Genomic DNA, 8664 nt, shown 5'->3' with positions numbered 1-8664 from the left:
GTTGTACTTCAGGAAAAGCAGAATTAGGTGTACACATGTGAGCACATAATGCGGCTACATTTACTGCATTCAGCTTGGGCTCCCTGACATAGCGTTAACAATTCCAAAGTATTAATTGGTGTATCTCATTACAGTATTCAAAGATAAATAGGCATAAAAGGGTGTGATATCTTAATTGAACAAACAACTTACATATATATACGTGTGGAAAAAGAGCCTTTTTTTTCCTCCATGGCAAGAATAAACAGTGTTTCACTTGCCTATATTTACTCTGACAAGTCACCAGCGATCAGGGCTGCTGGGCTGTGACCTCTAGAAGTTAATATGTTACACAGCAATAATATAAAACAGTGTTAAAGTAGCAAGTGCTGGAAACAGTGCCTGCTCTAGGCATTTCAAGTCCACGTGTCTTGACTGCTGCCCTGTTTCACAGTACTTCAGGTATGTCAGTGTACTGTCATCAGAGCTTGAAACACCACTGTACCACCCTCCCACCCCACCCCAGGAAGCCTATATAGCTTAGCAAAAGCTTTTCCTGTCATTCATGGAGTATTTCCTAGTTGTAGGCAGGATGACTGTAACTTGGATGGGGGCATGAGGAGGCTGAAAGTGTGTTTGGGAGCAGCAGGGTTGTCCCTCTGGGCAAGCTGCCTGCCCCACTCCATGCCACACAGAGACAAATAAAGCTGCTCTGTGTGTGAAGGGGTGGGAAGAGATGAAAAAAAGAGGGAATAGCTTTGCTGGGGACAGACAGGCAGGCAGGCGAGATTCCTCCTTTCATAATCTGTGCCAATTTAGATTAGCTTGAAGTGACTAGGAAACTGCAGTCTAAATTAAGTTTCATCCCATGTACCCAGCTTTATTCATAATTGCTCAGAGACAAGGAGTCTGTTGAGTCTGGGGTGGTATTTAGTTATTTTAATACACTGTCCTTTTTTCTTGCTAGAATCTCTTTGTTCTCTTCATTTTCAAACTAATGAGATAGACTACACTGCTTTAGTATATCCTCAGACTTCACATCCTCCATCCTACATACCAGTGGTAGCAGGGATCCTCGGGAAAAAGAAAAGTTTAGTCATTTCATTGAAACACTGCTGCTGTTGTTCCAAAGTTACCCTCCTGCCAGGATATGACTGGCAGAAACAAGGTCTGGGTTCAAATTGAAGGGAGTTCCTCCAAATGTTGTGACTTGAGGCCACACCTGGAAAACTGGAAAAATTGTACTGAGCTCTAGTATTTCAAAAGCAGAGGCTTAAGTAAGAGGCCAACATGAATCAAACAGCTAAAAAAGATTTTGTTGGGATTTTTTTGGTAAGAGAGAACAAAAATCTGACCAGGTAGATAAACAGTGATAGTAACTGACTGGTACAGTTATTCTTTAACTATAACAGTTCATAGTCTACTTTCTCTAAGGAAGAAATTTCCTGGATAGAATTTTTCCCATCATCTAAGTGAAAGTAAGTGAAAACTAAGATTTGTTGGGTGATAAACTGCCATATGAAGCAATGCTCTGGTACCTGCTTGGCTCCCTGATGGTTGTCCCTCTGGCTGCTCCATCTCCATTCATAGGCCTTAGCAGCTCTGTCAAAAGCCCTTTACTCTTAGCCAGCTGCTCCCAACCTGGCACAGCCACCTGTATGTCTCCTATGGCTGCTGGACTTCCAGTGCCTTAATGCTCACAACCAACTACAGCTAGCTGGCTGAACTGAACCAAATGAGGAGCTGGACACAGATCTTCAAGGAGGCAAGGAAATGTTTTTTTCCTCCCTCCTCATATACAGTCTGCAGCACAAGATCTTGTGAACACCCTGCTCAAGCTATATAAGCATGACTACTAACCTTCCACTCAAAGCAGAATATAAGTTGTTGTCTTAGGCTGGGACAGCCATTTGCCAGTATACATTTCACAAAGCTTCAAGTAAATTTGAAGACTATAAATATCACTGTTATAGCTGCAAACCTTTTCCCAGTTTTTAAACTCCATTTCTCAGCAATGTCTCTCAAGCATAGTAACACAATCTACAAAAAACCTGTTTAGGGCATGTCTGTTTTCCTTCTCACCTCTCTCAAGAGAAAAAGAATCTCCTCTGGTGGAGTCCAGAGCTGTCTAGGAGGAAGGTTGTTCTTAAAATCTGGGGTAAGCCATCAGGTTCAGGACTCAAAGGGACTGAATTAAAGATTGTTCTGCTGCCTAAGTGTCCTTTTTTTTTTTTTTTTTTTTTTTTTTTTTTTTTTTTTTTACATAGAATACCTGGAAATACAAGAGACAAAAATACAAGTCCTTCACAAGTGGCTGAAATCATTGTCCCACTGATGGTGGGTTCAACCTGACCTCTTCAGCTCTTCAGAGCAGCCATGAGCTCAGAAACTCAAAATCCTTTGTCTTATTTTTGTACCTCTCTCTCATCAAAACTGGAAGCTCTGATAACAAATCTATCCAGGGTGCCCTTTCAGCTTCCTGCTGCAGCTTTGCTTTTATGATGATGTTAGCAGGGTCTTTCATCATCCACCTCCTAGGAGCATCCCCTTCATGCCCACACATTTCGCTCTCATTTTAAGAAAAAAGTAAAAGCTGTTTGGCTTTGCTTAGAGCATAGAAGGATTATAAAAGCAGATATCATTATTAAAATAAAGCCATCCTGTTCTCTTTTTCAGGAGGTATTAGCACCCTATTTCACTACTTTAGGAAAGGAGTTGACCCCTCCTCCCACAGATGCATATTGGGATTATCAGCCTCAAGTCCCCAGGGAGCAGTGACAGGGGCCTCCCAGTGGAGAGGTGCTGGATACAAACATTTAAAAGTCTAATTTTGCAATAAGACCTCAGGGAATTTTTGTTGGTTTGTTTTGGGTTTGTTTTCTTGCTGATTGCTCTCTACTCTTTCTTAATCATTAGTCTTTTCCAATTTTTAATCCAATAATTGAAATGTTATTAAGAATTTCATTGGTCATTTTCTTGTAACAGATTGTCACAAGACTGTTGAGAAATCATGTTCATTAAAATTTCCTTCCCCAAGCTTTCCACAGCATGCTTTCTGATCATACTGTTGGACCACTGTGGAACCATTGATTTAATTTTGAGCTTCTACAGTAAAAATTAAACTAGGAATGAGTTCCTATCTGTTTTGTTGGTTTAGCTGCTGGATTCTGCTTCACTTCAAAAAACTCCATTTAGGCTTCTGAATCCTGGAGTTTCATTATAAGTTGACCTCAAATATCCTTAGCTTGCCAGTGATGAATCTTATATTCCCACTTGAGTCCACTAACACAGATACCCAAATCCTCACTTGGGCACTCAAGCATTGAAGAGCAGTTTGGGTTGGGAAGGGTCTTCAAACATCATCTATAGCTCAACCCCCACAGCACTGGCAAGGACGTCTTTAACTAAACCAAATTACTCTTCCTCTCATCCAATCTCACTTTGAACATTCCCAAAGATGAGGCATCCACTATTTCTCTGGATAACCTGTTCCAGTCTCTCACCACTCTCATTGCAAAGAACTTTTTCATTTATGTTCAATCTACATCTACTCACTTGTAGTTAAAACTGTTGCCCCTTTCTTTTACCACTACATGGCCCTGGTAAAACATCTATCCACATCTTTCTTATATGCCCCTTTTAAGTATGGAAATATTGCAGGAACTTTTACTTCTCCAGGCTGAACAACACAAATTTTCTCAGCCTTTCTTCATAAGGGAGGTGATGCGGCCCTCTGATTATATTTTGTGGCTCTCCCCTGGACCTACCCCAACAGTTCCATGGCTTTCTTGTAGTGAGGGCCCTGGAGTTGGATGCCACTCTTCAGGTAGGGTCTCAGAAGAAGCCACAGGCATTTGGAGCTTCCAAGTAAGTCAGTATGCAGAAATAAAACACCAAAACATAAAAGCCTACCAGAAAGGAAACAAAACTCTAGAATCATACAATCATATATGTATGGATAAATTTATGTATTTTACAGTCTATGTTACATCCATCTGAAAATTCCAGGTTTAGCCATTCTTAATGCTCATCCATCAGGAAACACTGAGGAATTCATAAACCAGTAGGGTAACAAATGTAATTGTCAAGATCTGTATCAGACAACAGTTTGGAAATCCAATTGTAATGTAAAAATGAACCATATTTTGTAATTTTATAGGGAATCACCTTAAAATTGAAAACATGGTAGCAAAGTACTATTGATTTTCAGTTTCACTCTTGTCCACACCACACTTTTCCAAAGGGTTAAAAATGCCACCTATGTTATGACATGGAAATCTCCATGAAGGGGAAGGTCATATCAGCACAGGGGTGACTGTGCAGGGGTGCTGTACCAGTTGTTTAAAATGTGCTGTGAGCTTGGTAATAGTTCAGCTGAGACTGAGCAACCTGACAGAGATGGTTTCAGTAGCCATGAGCTGAGGCTGTGTGGGGGACAGCATGGGAGCTTCTGTCTGTGGTGTGCTCAGGTGTCTGCAGGTGGGAGCCAGTCCTGTTCCCACACTGGAGTAGAACACAGGGGTATCTTCTGTACATGCAAGGGCAGGAATAAGCAGGGGCTGCTCACACCGAGCACCCTAAGAAACCTTCATGTAAGCAATGACTTAGGCTGCAGAGGTTGCTGCGAGACTCCCAGCTGGTTACTCTTGTGTGCACACATGGTCTGACTCAAGCAGAAACTTCCTTCAAGTTCAAGAAGTGTTTGGACAATGCTCTCAGACACATGATGGAATTCTGCATATTCAGTGCAGAGCCAGGAGTTTGACTTGATGGTCCTTGTGGGTGCCTTCCAATTCAGCATATTCTGGGATTCTGTGAACCACTGGCGTGATTTGGCACATCAAATACAAAGTGTACATGAACAATTAAATTGTCACTCTCTGACTTTAAACTTTCCCATGTAAGCTATAGGTTACAGGGTTTCAAAATACATCATTAATGAAAGTTTGTAAAGATTTCCACATGCATTTTAGTTCAGTACTGATAAAGAAAGTTAACATGGCTTTTGTGAGACTTAAAACACAGGCCAGTGCTGTGAAAGCACCTCCATAGTTACTGCAGGTGTTAGTCTAATGCATTTCAAGAGTCTAATGCATTTAAACCTTCATTTGTCACCTCCTAGTAAAAGAAAAAATTGCATGTAAATCTGTGGGTTCCTTTAATATTGCATCAGATTATGAACAACTATAAAACCAATCTATTCCTTCAAATCTCTATGGACATGTGCCTATGTACTGAAGAGTTTGTAGTCCATTTCCTAGACTCTTCATGGCCACTAAGGCCTTTCTGTGATAAAGAAAAGACGAGTCTCTGTGGGATTGTTGTTTTCCTCCCTTTTCATCCTCCTCTGCTGAGAGCTGGAGAAGGTGGAGAAAAGGTGGGGCTCTGGCTTGCCACCCACTCTGCTGGAAAGGTAAACTGTGCCAACAGGCTGGGCAGCAAGCAAGTGCTGATCCAGACACCAGCTGCTGCCAGCAGAGCTCTTGCCATGGGGACAGAGGAGGAACCAAGCACAGATCTTGTCACCACAGTTTGCTTTCTGGGCGGTCCCTGAAGCCACACAGTAGTGCACCACCCTGAGTAGCAAATTCACAGGAAGTCTTGAAATTTTCCTAATTTGCAACTGTGAACTGCACAAAAGTATTCTCTCTATTTTTAAGTTAGAGGTGCTACATATTTATTTTTCCTAAGGACATCTAATGAGCAACTTTTGTATTCTTAATGCCTTGAACCTGAGGTAATTGTCATGCTGTACATTTTCTGGATACCTGCAGATGACTCACCTGAAAAAATGGAGTGTGGTTTCATTTTAATTATGCAATACTTTATACCACACCCCTAGACTGAAGTTGCAGCCTAAGGAGAGCTGGCAAGCCAGGAGAAGACAGAGAAATAAAAAGGTTCCAAAGGTTCATCAACCTCACCATGTCAGATACAGGTGTTTAAAGGGTGTTTAAAGAATGTGGCAGACTTTTTACCTTCATGTTATCTTTTAGGGGACAATAAACAGAAGACACTTGTGAATATTCACATAGCACCAGTACCACTGGCCAGGGGTAGAATTATGACTTGATTAACATCACATTCAAAAAAAAGAGAGAAACAAATGAGAGAAGAAAAGTTCTGTAGAACAGACAGTCATTACTGCCTGTGTTTGCAAATTATATGAAAGATTTGGTAAATGCAGTTGGAATCAGTAGAAAACCTCTCAATACCAGTCATCTTCGGATCATTACAGTCATGTTGCCAGACAATCCATACTTCCTCCACCCATTTCTGACTCTCCAATCCCTTCCTTGATAATTCAAGGACAGTTTTTCTGGTTTCTAATTCTGTATTGCTCACAGGAGCAGGGTGAGGAAGGTGACTGCAACCCTTCATACAAAGAGAAGTTTTACCCTGTCTTGTTGCTGTGTGACAACATCAGTTCAGTGACACTGTGGTGAAACAACTGGGTACTTCATCTCAGATCAAGATCTTCTGGATTTGTACCACCAGACGTCTTTGAAAGACAGCCCTTCCTCTTCTTTAGCTAGGCTAGCTAAACCAAATCTTCTGGAAAAAGACGTAAGCAGCAGGATTCGTCTCAAGGTATGTTAGCAAAAGGAAAATATTATTGTTTTGTCACTTATTGGTATCAAGGTGTAAACTTTATGAAGTCTACAATGGCAGAGTTAAGAAGCCTTTGCTGGCCTCAGAGGGTGAGGTGGTGGCAAAGTCACCCTTCACAAAACTGATCATATCATGACATGATGGTGACTAGAAAAAATTCATTGTGCATGGTGTCAATATAAATAAGCTCACAGAGAATTCCTCAAGGTAAGGAGGTAAGTTATTTTTTCATTTACCCCTTTGCACTTGTAACCTACATCTGAATAAGGCTTTATGTATGTCAGAATTCATCTGCCCTCCTTCAGATGCTCTCCTGACAATAGCATCTGTTAAAGCTCATTCTTTCAGGGCTATGAATCTGATATTAACACAATTTAGTGATCTCAGCAGGTTCATGAGGTCTATATTAGGGGTAGAAATGAGTAAAAGGTAGTGCTTTGGGAGTGCATGTAGTCATTGAACAGGATGCAGCTATTCAAGTTCTGTTCAACTTATGGAAAATCATGGGGATTATATGATATGTAAAAGGTCTTTTTTTCTAAAGAATTAAGGAACATAGTGATATAATATTGGTGAGCTTTCTTTTCAAATCTTTATGTACTTTGAATTATTGAACTAAGGCAACCAAAAATTAGGTAACTCAATTCAAATAGCAGCAGCACCAAAACTGCTACTTTTGTACCTTTGCATAATGGTGTATGCATTTGTCTTTACCTGTAGTGTATTAGTTTTGACTTGAACACAGAACCAAAACCTGTTTTCATTTATTTTGCTATCAATCACGGTTAACTGAAATGTGCATCAAGAGGATGCAGGTATTAAATGAGAATTATGTATATAACTATGAAATTCTATAAATCTACGTTGTAATTTATCCATTCTGAATCTTGAAAATGAAACCTGGACATACTACTACCTCCTAATCATGGAAAAGTTCTAAATGTCAGTGAATTACTGTCCTGCAAAAAACATATTTAAATGTAGTACAAGTTTTACCCAGTCTGTGAGCTAAAAGATAGTTGTGGGCAATGTTAATAAAACTTCTCCCATACAGTGTTAAATATTTACATAGACGACTGTGAGTTTATATAATTCTTCTTCATGATTATAGCATGACTATATTTTTCAATATCAAAATAGAAATGGCCTTCTTGAAATAGAAACCCTGGTACTGAGTATGCACTACAGACATGGCTCATGAGAATTGTTTTCTAAGGGCATTTGGGACTAACTTACTCCAAGAATGACTCCAGGAGTTAGTAGCTAAAGCCCCACCTGACAGTCAGGGTTTCAAAGGCAGCAGGTGCTCCTCACTGCCATCACTCCCAGTTCCAGCCATGCTGCTGACTGGAGAGCTGGGTGTGATGCATGGGTGGGGTGCAGGCTGCTTGCAGCAGTGAACACGTGATGTTGTGTATGCAGTGTGCTGCGGGGGAAACACTGGGAATGTGCCACATCCACACCTCACAGAGAGGAGTTTTCTGTTTTATTGTGGCACTAGACCATGCACAGAGCATCCCTTCTTCTCAATCATGCCCAGCTCCACAAAAGCTTGTCCTGTCTGTACCCCACTAAATGGAAAAGCATCAGCCAAGTGATGTGCTACAACTTCACACTTCTAAATTAACTGTTTTGGATCTGTCCAAAGTCATTTACACAAGAGGCTCATAAAGTTTCCTTTTCTGATAGTTCTGCTGGGCTGGGTGGCCCAAGACCTTTATTTCTGTTTACAAAAATTCTGAAAGAGAGGGTAATTCTAAGAATTACAGATTACTTGCTTTAGAGGAAGAGGTGAGGATGAAGTGAATTTTAATGGCACCAGTGTCTGTGGGGCAGTGAGTCGCATCTCTGAAATGCAGCTTTCACAACTTCAGATTCTCTTTGGCATGGCAAACAAAGAGCAAACACCTCCCAGAGAAGAATGGCTGTAGCTGGGTCACTCTGACCAGCAGGCCAAGCAGGATTACCCAGCTCAGTACAATGAAGATAATTTTACATAAACTAGCTAGTGTTTTGAATCAAATTTGTTAGGTAGCCAAGATTTCCCAAAGCTTTTTTCAGTCATATAATATG

The 8664-nt window shown here is 40.7% G+C and overlaps 1 protein-coding gene across 2 annotated transcripts in view; it reads left to right on the top strand.

Annotated features, from left to right (window-relative positions):
- Window positions 1-8664, top strand: part of COBL (cordon-bleu WH2 repeat protein) — a 187977-nt gene that overhangs the window by 14948 nt on the left and 164365 nt on the right. The gene's annotated exons all lie outside the window — the stretch shown is intronic.

This window comes from Zosterops lateralis, assembly GCF_965231275.1.
Source record: "Zosterops lateralis genome assembly, chromosome: 1".
Lineage (NCBI taxonomy): Eukaryota > Metazoa > Chordata > Aves > Passeriformes > Zosteropidae > Zosterops > Zosterops lateralis.
This window is presented reverse-complemented; position numbering and strand designations above follow the sequence as displayed.